At 42.9% G+C, this 13665-nt stretch overlaps 1 protein-coding gene across 9 annotated transcripts in view; it reads right to left on the minus strand.

Moving 5' to 3' along the window:
- The window catches only part of SPTB (spectrin beta, erythrocytic), a 101971-nt gene that overhangs the window by 69125 nt on the left and 19181 nt on the right, over positions 1-13665 (minus strand). The window contains exon 1 of one of the 9 annotated variants that reach the window (XM_088663351.1): positions 5277-5435. The exons of the other annotated variants lie outside the window; for them this stretch is intronic. The gene's annotated coding sequence lies outside the window, so the exon portion shown is untranslated. Of the gene's footprint in view, positions 1-5276; positions 5436-13665 lie in introns of those variants that run through there. 9 annotated transcript variants of the gene reach the window in all.

The raw sequence follows: 13665 nt of genomic DNA on the forward strand, positions 1-13665 counted from the left end.
TTTGGGAGAAAGGAATGAGAGACTGGACCTATGATAGCCTGAACCTATTACACTTATAATTGCTCCTCGGCTTTTGTTACACATGACATATATTTCCTTTTGACCATAACTCCTTTGAACACACAGCCTAAGGTGAGAGCCACAACAGTTTGAAATATCTCAGAAGTTCCATGTCACTTGATGGCAGCAGAATTGTAAACATATGAACAGGTGTGCAAAGGAGGAGGAGATGTGTGAGGTTGTCATGAAGACATTCATGCCAGCTTATAAACTATTGTCTCAAGTATTTGCTTTACTGTAGTTTTCCCCACTGCAGCTTTAAAGATGAAGGCAATACCCAACCGGTAGGGCTTGTTTCTCCTAGAACAGTGATGGCGAACCTATGACACGCGTGTCAGATGTGACACACGGAGCCCTCACTGCTGGCACGCGCCCCATCGGCCCATTCGAGCTCCCCCATTTGTTCTCCCGCTTGTCTCCGCTAGAGCTTGTCTCCGCTGTTAAAACCCGGGGTTCCTTTGTTGTTGTTGTTGTTGTTGCTCTAGCCAGAGATTGGTTTTTAACCCTTTCTGTGCTGTTTTTTTTTTGCGCTTTGGCAGACTATGATTGGGTGTAACAGTGTTCATCTTTTAACCCGTTCTGTGCTGGGTTTTTGGCGCTTTGGCAGACTATGTCGGTGCTGCATGTTAGTTCCAACAAAGGTATTATTCGTCATTTATTTCTGTTCCCTCCCCCCCAAAAAAGCGCAGCAGCTTTGGGGCATCCCCCCAAAAAAGCAAAGCAACTTTTGCACCCCCAAAAAACTTTGGTCAGCAGCTCCCCCAAAAAAGCTCAACAACCCTGGGCACTTTGTGATAAATAAGGGTTTTTTTGTTTGGTTTGGTTAAATAATTAGTTTTTGGTTTATTAAATACAGTTATATATTACAATTATACATTTTTGTTATTTAAACTATAAATATTGTGAAATTGTGGGGGGTTTTCTCGAAGTGACACATCACCCGAGTTATGCTCGGGTTTTTGGGCGAATTTTGACACACCAAGCTCAAAAGGTTGCCCATCACTGTCCTAGAAAATAAGTTGATGACTAAGCCGCTTTTTACATTCTCCATCACTTCCCATGTCAGCAAAGTGAGTCCAGGAGGAAAAGGTGGACACACAGACAGATGTATAAATATGGAAAATTGTGTAGATAGGTAAGTTATTTTTGCAAGATTCTCTCTGTCTGGTCAGCAGTTATGTATAGGCAGCTGTTCCCTGCTGTTGAGCTGTGTCTTCCTGTTAAACTTTTCTAGGCCATGTCCCCTGAAGTGGAGATTTTTCTGTCTTATGAAACGGACCAAAAATTCCCACCAGATAGAGATTATTTATATAACCACCTTTTCTGCCATCTTAAGTACTTTCTCTCCACCTTCTCTTATCTGTTTGCAGATCTTCAAGCATTTTAATGCCTTTGGCCTGGGCACAAAGCTCTCTAGTAAACACGCTCCCTGCTCTGACTTCCTTGCCAAACACTATTCTAATAATACCATCCCAGCTCCAACATTCCTGTCATCAGAGGATACCCGAGTGTTCAGATATTTCTGTGTACTGGAACTGCTTCTATGATCACTGAAACAGGACCCTAGAGCAGCCCTGAACAGGAAGTGAACTAGGATGAAATGTAGGACAAAACAGCCACCTGTGCAGTAAGGAAGAGGAAAGGTTTGCTGTCTCCACAGCAATTTATCAGAGCCCGAAGAGGAGTGATTTTCAGGGCCTCAACTTCAGGAAGGAAGGAAAGAAGCCAGGCGAGGGAATTCAATATGCTGCGAGCTGCTAGGCACTTAGTACTATCCGAGGATGTTGGGCCAAATAGCAACCCTCAGGCCAGCATTATAATTCCATATTAAGATGGCTGGCTGGCCCAAGAGATCTACTTATAAAAGTAAAGTAGGGGTAGGGAACTGGATCTGGCCAGCAAGCCAGATGGTTATCTCCCCCATCCATAGTGGGCCAAGTCTGACAGGTGGGGAGGGTCACCCACCCATCTTTGACCTGATGTCAGGTGACCTCTTTGGTTTTTTGCCCACACAAGTATTGTGGAGTACTTTGCAAAGAATTTCACTAGACCCTTGCAATACCCAACCATTAGTTGACAGTTAGGGCTTGTGGAGCACTGTTAACAGGGATTTGCGGGCACTGCCATTTAGCTGCAAAGTCCCTTTTGGTTAAGCTAGATCATTTAGTCCCACATCTGCTGTCACATATGACATCAGGTGTAGGGCGGATGGGCTTGGCTTGGTTTAGCAAAAATGACCTTGTGAGTCAAATGGGCATCCTCTACCTGAAGTAGAGCAAAGGTTCCTCCATATGGTCACTATTTGGGGGGAATGCATTTAATGTGGATTAAAGGGCTCTGTCATCCTGGTGCAACTAATTCACTTTTTAAAAAAGAACCTGACTTTTTGCAGTTTGGAAAGTGATGAGAAATGCGTTGAGAAGTGTGGGATGAACAAATGGCTAAAGGAAGACACGTGAACACCCACCCCCTCCCAAGCAGAAATGAATTATATAATTTTGCCTAAGAAAATGGTTCAGAAAATGCACCTGCTGTAGAATTCGGCAGCCAGATTGTTGACCAACGCAAGAAGATCTGAACATGTAACACCAATTCTGGCACAACTGCACTAGCTTCCAATTATCTCCACACTCAATTAAAGGTGCTGGTTTAACCTATAAAGCCTTATGTGGCTCAGGGTCCCAATAGAGTCTGCTGCAGGTTGCGTCTTTTCACGATATGAACACGGCAGACCTGGAAGTGTTTACTTCTGGGTTTCGCCGCACGCACACGCGCAGAAGCACTCTATTGAGTTGTTGCGCATGTGCGAAAGCGGCACTCGGGTTGTGGACTTTTCGGGGTGCGAACGGCACCCTGGAATGGATCGGGTCCGCAAACCGAGGTACTACTGTACCCTGAAAACTTCATCTCTTCACATGCACCAGCCCAGACCCTGTATTTGTCATCCCTGGGAGGCCCTTCTTTGTCTGCCCCTTCCGAGTGGTTGCTCCCCGTTGTGATTATCATGGCAAACTATTGGACAGTGGAAAAATCACTTTCCCATGTAGAGAAAGTTTTGAATTAGTTTTAAAGGATTTTAATGTTTTGTAGGAAGTATAGAACATGTGAGAGGATGAATACACGAACATTCAATTCTCAAGCTGGAGCCAGGCACACATACCCTCGAACATTTCTCCGATGAAAATAGGGACGTCCCATTTCATAATGATAATTTTCCTATTTTATACCCCACATATCTTATTGGTTTGCCCCAGCACTCTGGGCAGCTTCCAACATAAATAAAAACATAATAAAACATTTTAATAAAAACTATCCTATACATACAGGATTGCCTTCAGATAGCTCGGGGATTAGATAACTCCATACCCTCCAACATTTCTCCAATGAAAATAGGGACATCCTAAGGAAAACCAGGACATTCCAGGATCAAATCAGAAACCAAGACAGGAATGTCCCTGGAAAATAGGGACACTTGAAGGGTCTGAGGCAGTAGTTTTGGAGGAAACTGGATGCCTTGAGAGAGGCATTATTTACTTTGTCCCATTGTTACCTATGGTCAATCAGGTTTTTGAAAGAATCTAAAACCCTGCAAAACCTGTTTACCAGAAGTAAAAATGGGATGAACATTAGTCCCTCTCTTACTTTCGCTTCTTTGAGAAACCTATCCAGTAGAAAGAAAAGATTCTCAATAATCCAAAAAGTCAGTTGAAGAACTGAGCCACACCCACTCAAGGCATAACCTTGCAACTTAACCCAGCAGTGTTATCTGGGTTTTTATGCCTGGTCTAGCCTCTCCTCTAACCCCACCCATGTACATCCATGTGCAGGCATTGATAGTAGCACTTTGTGACTAGCTGTTGTCACGGGCAATGTACAGAAGTATAATTAATGTGCATTGGGAATGCTTCCTGCACTATGAAATTAAACTAATTAACTAGTGCTAATTAAATGGGGTATTAAAAAAACACGTTTCACTAAGTACACAGATCTCCATTCAGGATCCAGTGTCTCTTGGCTCCTTTTGCTGGGTGAGCAAATGGAGCCAAGAGGCACTAGATCCCGAGTGAATAACTTTGTATTCCAAATTGTCCCCTTTTCCTTCTTGCATCAATGGTGTCTCCAATATCCATATACTGCATTTTATTTTATTTTAGGGGTGACAGTGGAATCTTTACTGTTGATAGTCATGGAAGGTAGAGGGATACAAAGACAGGGGAGCTATGCACCACAGGGCCAGTGGTGGGAAGAATCCAAGAGTGCCCAGGACTAGCAAGGGAGGAACTCTTCCTGATCCAGATTTACTAGAATTGAGACATGAGAACATAAAATCACAATACAATCTTCAGAAATGTATTGCATTCTGTCCTTGAACCCAGCCAAGTTCTTTATTCCCAGTCAGGTCAGACCAGAGTTTCATAGCTCTTTAAGTTTAAAGAAACAAATTATTTTCCCATCTAAACTTATGACTTTCCAATATGTAATTCAGTCTGCTGGGTTCTCACAATCCATTGTTCCCCTTAAGAAAATTCAGATCAAATTATCTTTTGGAGAAAAGCAGCCTCCACCTATTCTCTTTAGGACATCTTTCTCAGTACTTTTGGATCGTGCACACGTTCCTGGCTGGCTCCAACCCATACTTTCAGTGGAATGCATTTATGCTACATCACTGATATGCAGGATCTGTGCAAGGCAGCTGTTTCATTCCTAGTACTGTACACACTGCACACACAGTGAGGCAGACAGGCACTGATACTCCTACCCTACGGGTTCCAACTATACAGTGTTCTACTTTTTACTACCAGTCTCCTTTGAAGACATCCTGTCTGCAACTTCTCTTTATTCAGAACCATATTTTCATTACCAGATCAGAGGTGAATCATGCCAGCCACTTGCCTTTCAAAGGCAGCTATGTTGTCAGAAATGAACAATGAAAGCCACACTCTCCAATGCATTTAAAGAGGAAAACTCTAGCTAAGATCACCTAGTCTATCATGCTTCTGTTCCTTTCAAGCGTGTCAGGACTTTGAATGTTGGACACCATGCTGAAAGCATCAAATACCACTGCCTCAAGCGAAGTAATTCCAAGGTACATGCAAGGCCCATAACATGATCACGTTTACTGAAGAGGTTCAGTGTTACATCACTCCAATCAGCTGCTGTTGGTGGACTACAGTTGCACAAGCACACAAAATGAACTACACAGAAAGGCTGCTTACCTCAAGCTCTCTTTCAGCCCAGAATTAGTTAAAGAAGTTTGTAGTATGCCTCTTGCAAACAATTCTCGGCTCCGTATACTTGGGTAAAGGCAGCAACAATGAATGACAACTGTCAAGTCTCTCTCCCCCCCTCTCTCTCTTTCTCTTTCTCTGTCTCTCCAGGCTGGCACGATAGAGAGGGTGGGGGAAGTATGTGCATGCCAGTGCAGGTCATTTGAAAGATATAGATAGCAAGTGTGTGCACATATATCTAAAATTGTCTGCAAGCAGCTGTTAGTTCAGAACAGCTCTAAGAGGATCAGGTTTTCTCCTGCAGCCCCAGCATGTATCTGTGGAGTACGAGCAGCAACAAAGACACTGTTAGTTTATACAGCATCTTTCAGCATGTGAAGTCTTGTACAACTGCCATGTCTATCCCAAAATAATCCAGTGAGGTGGGTTAGACTGCAACACAGCAACTTGCCCAAGGCAAGCTTAGTAACTCAGTGGTAATTTGCACTTTGATCTTCTACACTCAAATTCCAACTCTCCACCCACTTCACCAAATTTGAGTTAAGTAGTATAGGGCGGCCATTGTTGCTAGCAACAACAGGAAGAATAGGTTACCAGAAGCATCATAATAAGAATGATCTGCCGTTTTGGAGATAAAGCTTGAGATAAATAAAACTGAATGGCAACACATTAAAGAGTGGGTATTGCTAATTGGGACCCAGGTGGCGCTGTGGTTAAACCACTGAGCCTAGGGCTTGCCGATCAGAAGGTCAGCGGTTCGAATCCCTGTGACGGGGTGAGCTCCTGTTGCTTGGTCCCAGCTTCTGCCAACCTAGCAGTTCAAAAGCACGTCAAAATGCAAGTAGATAAATAGGAACCGCTACAGCGGGAAGGTAAACGGTGTTTCCAAGTGCTGCTCTGGTTTGCCAGAAGCGGCTTTGCCATGCTGGCCACATGACCTGGAAGCTATACGCCGGCTCCCTCGGCCAATAATGCGAGATGAGCGCGCAACCCCAGAGTCGGTCACGACTGGACCTAATGGTCAGGGGTCCCTTTACCTTTACCTTTATTGCTAACATAATGCTTCCACCATCCATATAACTATGCTAATATGAGGCTGATGGAAGTTGGAGTCAAACACATCTGGACGGCTACAGGTTCCTCACCTCTGGGTTCAACTTTTGGAAAGAAAGAACCAGAAATATAGAAGTCAAAGTTGGGAAGAAGGGCAGTGGAGCCTCAGGAGTGTTAGTCCAACATTTTAATTTTTTCTATTCAGCAAAGAAGTTGCCTATTCCCTCCCTTCAGCCTATCTATTAAATAGATTCTAATTCACGGGAGAGGAAAATTCTGCAGTGCCTCTTCTGTGTTGTGTTTGTAGCTCCTGCCAAGGGTTATTGCAGCCAGTGGTTACTTTTACCCTAGTAATCACTTTACTACTGCTGTATGAGAAAAGTTCAAGGCCATCTTTGCAGCAAATTTTGTTAAAGAAAGCCAGCTCTTCACCACCACTCTCAGCTGTCAGGGGGGCAGGGGGACCCAGATGGCAATGTAACACTTTTTTGTTGTTACCTGTGCCATAATTATAGCACGCAAAATGTCTGCACAATACAGTACTGTAAACTGGGGAAATGCACACCATGCCAACACAATTAGATGGGCAAGGCTAAGGCAGGCACAGGGGGCTCCAAAATGTGGGCAGAAGTGACTCCCATTGCCCATCCTGAATAGCATGCTCACAGTCTGAATAGGGGCTTCTGGATATACATGTGCAAGTCTCCCTAGCTGAGATTCCTGGAGCTAAGTGAGGTGAGGGAAAACATGCCTATTTCACAAAATGTGGAAGAAACATATTTCTAGGAAATTAATTGCCTTTTCTGTAGAAGAGACCTGATTTCCTGCCAGGTCATGTAAATCACTCCAATGGATTATACCAGTTATGGCTGCTTGGGGACAGAGCCTAAACCAAATAACTTCCATCTGCCTGCTGAATGGGTAGAAAGCAAGAAGCTCCACATTGCAGAAGGCTGGCAAATATAATCCCTCTTATGTACATGCATATAGCAGCAGCCTTCACATCATTGTTCCATTCATGGCAACATGTTCAGGGGTTAATTCCATGTCAAGTACTGCAGGCATCATTTTCTGAAGTGCACTGAAGAAATTTTCATACAAAATTTAAGCGGCAGCTATGTCAGCTATTTCAGAGCAGTTAATGAGAACAAAAGCCAAGGTTTTCAGCCACTCTGCTTGAAGAAGTGGGAATGCACATCATTTTCCATTGCAGGCTGACTGGGAGGTGCTACATCCTGTGCATAAGAATGTGGAAGGCTGTTTTCTCTTCTCGGCCACCATCCTGCACACAGTTACTAACAAGCTAACCCTACTGATTTCCAATGAAACTCGTGCATGGGTATCGGTTGAGAAGCATTATTACTTTGCTTTTACATAATCACATGAATGCCAGGAAAACACCAGGCAAGTACAAACATTTTTGTGCCCTATTTCTGTTTTGACAGATGTTCAATAAAACTTGTGAACTGCTTTGGGCTCAACATCCCTGGAGCATAGGAGCTCACAGTTGATATTTTAAACAGTTGCCAGCCACTCTTGGACGTTAAACTCCCTCCATCCCTCCTGACAACCCTTAGCACAATCCCATTAGCATGAAGGCTTTTCCATGTTGGCACCTGAAGCCTCTCTCCTAGCTCAATGCTTTTCTGAATGCAGACAGATACCATTAAGCACTCTACCATTTGTGCTGGCTCATCTAAAATCTGTGTTCAAATTTATTCCGCTTTCAATAACAATAAAAAAACATTATTCTGCTAAGCTGCACATTGCTGTTTTACAATTGTCAGCCCTTAATGAAGATTGAGCAAAACAAACAGCCAAAAATGCTTAAGTCCCTAGAAAGACTGGAATTAATTTTGAAACTCAAAAAGAAAGAAAGAAGAAGCATATACTACGTGCACAGTACGATCAGCGTCCCTTGATTTAAATATATCTGCTGTTGGTTTTCTCTTCCTCCCTTCCAAAACAAATATATTTAATGAACCAGTGCTAGAACATCATGTGGGGCCAAGGCAGCAGTACATAGCTTCCTGTGGGTGAGACCTAGAACCAGCCCTTCCTTCCCAGATCCTGTGCAGCACAGGTGTGGCATTCAAAAGCTGAAGTGCAACAGTGGAAAAGGCAACAATAATGTCCCTTTACATGCCCCCCTGTGAACTTTTTTTGATCCACGAAAGCCATTTCTCAAGTTAATGGAATAATTCAGCCACAAGACCAGCAGTAGCAGCAGCATAAATCACCACGGCTGCTATGCAGCTACATCTTAAGCCAATCTCATAGCATCATCAAGGACAGTAACTGTTTACAAGGCTAATGAAATGTAACAAAGGCTGGAGATAGAGAATAGTTTCATCAGAGAACTGAAGGCATTCTTAAAGAAGGGTCATTGCTTCTGGTGAAGATGCTAATTCTAGTTTTTGCTTCTAGTAAATAGTTTTGCATTGTTTCGTAAGCATTCTAGAAGTTACAGGGAACAAAATAAATGCATTTCGAGCCCCACATTGGGCGAACATTGCAGGGGGATTGGACTAGCTGACCCTTGCAGATTCTTCCAACTCTACAATTCTGTGAATCTATGTACCAAGGAAAGTGATGTCTATCTCAACCACTTCCAGCTGTTTAAAAACATTGTATTTTTAAAAGTTGGAGATAGCTATAGCTTGTAAGTCACATATTGCTTTGAAACAATTCACAATATATTTCAATAAGCCCTAAATTAGGGGTCAGCAACCTTTCTGGGCTAGTGGGCACATTTCAAATTTTGAGAGAGGGCTAGGGCGCTATTCACAAGATGCCTGCCGTGTGTGTGTAGCATAACACAAAATGGCTGCCAAGGGGAGCATGACAGAACACAAAATTAGAGAGACAACCATATGCTTACCATGGGAAGTCAGCTATGTCCCACTGGTCTTTTGGAGACTCTCTCTCTCTCTCTCTCTCACACACACACACACACACACAGAGAGAGAGAGAGAGAGAGAGAGAGAGAGAGAGAGAGAGAGAGAGATTGTTGCTGCCAAATAATGACAGGGAGTATTCCCAATTCCAGGAAATATATACAAAGTAGCACACTACTCTCATTTTACAGAAATTGTTTAGAAATTATAGCATCATTCAGAAGGTACCTGCACATTTTATCCCACAAGGAGGGCTGGAGACTTCTGCCCTGAGGAAGCTCTATTTTGCACCTTCAGTTCTGCCAGTTTGGAACATGCGAACAGCAAAACCCCTCCATTACAGGGTTGTTGAAAGTCGGCACAAGAAAAAGCCTATAAAGCACTTTTTGCATACTTATATATTAATTAATAGGAATGTGAATGCGATTGCGAATGTGAAAATACCATGAGTAGTTTTAGAAGACTGCATTTTTCATTTGTATAATTCCAGGAATTAAGAACCACTGGCTGGCAGCAGGTTAGACAAATTCATATTCAACATAAAATATTAATTATCAGTAATACAGGTTCATTCAAACAAGGAGATGCTTGCCATAGTCATTCTACAGAGGTCAGCCCACCATTTCAAGGGTTGAGCAGTCCAAGCAGGGTTTAAAGATAAGAAGGGGCAGCAGGAGTAACCTATCAAAAATGAGCACCTGAATCAGCATATGCACATTTTATGCAAATCTGTCTTCTTTAGTTGTTGTTTTCATGAAGTGTAAATGGCTACACCATATAGGATTGCATGGCAAATCATGAACTGATATGTTCCCTTAAAAAGTTATACACAGCAAAATTCCACAGCCTTGGCATGCTGCATACTGAGTTTAAATACTTATGATCAGATGAAGTCTTTTCATTTCTGTCACAATCTTGAGTTTGTGGTTATCATTGGTATTGTTTTATTTCTTTGTTTTACTGGGCTGCTACCCAACCAAATTCTAACAGGATCCAAGTACTGTTGGCACTTTGGCTAAGACTTGGCATGGTATGCACTAGCTTTGATTGGATCCCCAAATTAACAGGGCCAATACAAGAACACTGTGCCACCTCAAGATTAACTAAACTCTTACTTCCTCAAATATTTTTGAAGGGCTTTAGTTAACGGCACAGATTAGTAGTAGTGATAGATTATTGTTAATTCCAGACTGCCTGTTTATTTAGCATCAATCCTGATTTGTGGGGCTCTTCTATGACATCAGCTATTTTTTTACTGTGTTCACTCTGATTTTTTTGCAGGGAGGTTATAAAGTATGACATAGCACCTAGCATGTGTTATTCCATATTTTCCAGTGCAGTTTCCCGGCACCTTCATTATTACAGAATTGTGTGTGTGTGTGTGTGTGTGTGTGTGTGTGTGTGTGTGTCTAGACAGGTTTATTGTGCAAGAATGCCAAATCAACTTTAATTATGCAACCCAAATATGTTTGTATGTAATTGAATTCCACCCAAAATAGTGACAGTCTGGAGCCAGGAAAGAGCAACCTTGATAGGTGTGTGATACACAGAGGGAGGCAAGATTGGAAGTAAATGTGTCAGTATTGTAATAGAGCAGGCATAGGCAAACTCGGCTCTCCAGATGTTTTGGGACTACAACTCCCATCATCCCTGACTACTGGTCCTGTTAGCTAGGGATGATGGGAATTGTAGTCCCAAAACATCTGGAGAGCCGAGTTTGCCTATGCCTGTAATAGAGCAACACACAAGTCACAAAGAGATGGAGAGTAAGCTTCCTGAGGATGAATGAATATCTGTTGTAGGACTGCTGATGCAGGGCTGGCCATTGCAAAAGCCTGACTGTCTAAAATAATTTTATCAAATACTTATCTATATATATAAAAATGTAAAAAGGACATGTGGGTGTGTTTCCACTTTTCACCAAAACCGCTCGACCGATTGAGGTGAAATTTTGACACATCACATGCAAATGTCTGAAGGATATAGGACAGGCATGTCAAACCTGCGGCCCTCCAGATGTTTTGGCCTACAACTCCCATGATCCCTAGCTAGCAGGACCAGTGGTTGGGGAAGATGGGAATTGTAGTCCAAAACATCTGGAGGGCCGCAGGTTTGACATGCCTGATATAGGAAAACAAAATTTAAAAATTCTTATTCTTCCAGTAGCACCTAAGGTTTCGACTACACCAGACCAACACAGCTACCTACCTGTAACTAGGATATAGGAAAGTTTGCTAAGACAGATGTCACACCTCCGCCAGATAAAAAACCCCGAAAACCCTGTTCCAGAATGCACCACTCAGCCAAAAGTGCATGCTGGGGAAAGAACCAGGTTACAAACCAGTGCCCTCTAGCGGCAGCTACACTGGTACTGCACCTATAAAACATTCCCTCTCAACAGCACCTTGGCTCCCATTTACATACTAGGCCAAAGCCTTTACAGACTAGGCCGAATGAAGGTACTGACTCGCCTGAGTGGGGGTTGGGGGGAGGAGGGGACGAGATAGGTCAGGACACGGTGGGACCAGTCACAGGGATGAGCCAGGGGTGGGGGGAGAAGGGGGCATGATACGTCATGAGTCAGGACAGAGCGGGGAATCACAGGGATGTCGGGGGTGGGGGAGGACACAGGGATAAGCCAGGGTGGGGGGGAGGGGATCATGGATCGGCACAGGGTGGGGGAAATCAGAGGGATGAGCCACAGCAACGCGTGGCAGGGCCAGCTAGTATTTTATATAAGCAGAGGCAAATCTGCAAAGTTAATGTCTAAATTTTGTTCGTCTTACTTTTAGTTCAACGTGGGTAGGACTCATCCTATTCTCCTTGCCCAGGAAAAAAAAAGGCAAGAGCAGCTTTTCCTCAGCTCTTTTTCAATGGGGAGGGGATTGTGCCTTTATTTGAGTAATAAGATTGCGTAAGAGATGCCAAGGGGATAGGTTGCAGCTGTATTATATATGCATACCATCTCCTTGAATAGAATCCAACTTTCAGAGCCTACCTCTTTCTTCCCTTGGATTAGAGAAACCCTGTTTCAGACATGTGTTTTATAATCTTAATAGGGACTTGTACTGTAACTCTTTTTAAGAAACCTGCATGAAGCTTTTTCTGAAACACACCAAGGTGGTTCATACGTCAAGATAAACCATGTTTTATTGCAATTGGAATGAGCTGCAGCAAGACTCAGGTTTGCACTCTCCCCCTTCCATCTCCTCTGTGGCTTTCAGTTTTGGTTAACCGTAGTGCAGCATTGTAATCTGTAAACTGTAACCTGCAGTTAATCTTAATCAGGCATAGGCAAACTCGGCTCTCCAGATGTTTTTGGCCTACGACTCCCATGATCCCTAGCTAACAGGACCCAGTGGTCGGGGATGATGGGAATTGTAGTCCCAAAACATCTGGAGGGCCGAGTTTGCCTATGCCTGATCTTAATTATGGTTTGTTGCAACAAACCAGTTCCATTATTCATGGTTTGAAGTTAAAGGCTCGCTACAAACAAACGATAGTTAAGATTAAACACAATTTTGCTTTGGATGAAATGACAAGCTATGGTGAATGTAAAGCAAGCAAAAGCTTCCTGAATCCTCCTTACAACTGTAACTGGACATTCAATTCTGATGGAAATCATTAAATAGCTCATACTGGTAAGAGAATTGGGACCAAACTAGAGAAGACATCATTTATGCAATTAGTAATAATGTGAATGGCGTTTTAATGTGAAAAGCTGATGTGAGGGCACAACACGGATTGAGAACATAGCACGGGGAATAGCGGGTCTCGCTTTGCTACCCCCATCCGCAGCTGAGATCCTGATCTAGTGCTGGCTCCCTGTGTCTGCTATTTTTATTGGTGGGATCTTCCATTTGCATAATGGAAGCTGTTATTCCTATGCACCCAATGCATGCCCCCATGATAAGGACTACTGTACAACATAAGGACTATGAGGAGTAAACAGCTAAAGCTACCCATAGGCCAGGGGTTTCCTGTCACTTGTTGTTTATTTTTAAGCCATTCACTCAGTTGCTAATTGCAGGAATGGTGTCTCATTTAGTTTGGCCCTTAAGTAGATCTCTGTTGGAAAACTATGCAAGTCAAACAGGTCTGTTACTTTCTCCACTTTGCTTTTCAAACCAATACTGTTCAATTAAGGATTCTCTTTGAAAATGTTTTTTCCTATTATTAGTATACTTCTTATAGAGCTTGACAGGGACTGAGAGGAGTGCGTTCCTTTGTACCTGACAGTTCTCTGAGAATGTTCAATGCACCATTTCCATTTAATATAGCTTGGGTTTCCCACAGAGCAAAAAAGGAAAACATTCTTTAGCACAAGAAAAATGGATGGTCAAACCATAAAATAGACAAAAAGTATTGGGACAGGGAGTAAGATTCTTCTAATGCAATTCCTTCAACTCATTAGATTTAATTTATGA

Source organism: Zootoca vivipara, chromosome 1, assembly GCF_965207765.1.
Source record: "Zootoca vivipara chromosome 1, rZooViv2.hap1.1, whole genome shotgun sequence".
In the NCBI taxonomy this organism is placed as follows: domain Eukaryota; kingdom Metazoa; phylum Chordata; class Lepidosauria; order Squamata; family Lacertidae; genus Zootoca; species Zootoca vivipara.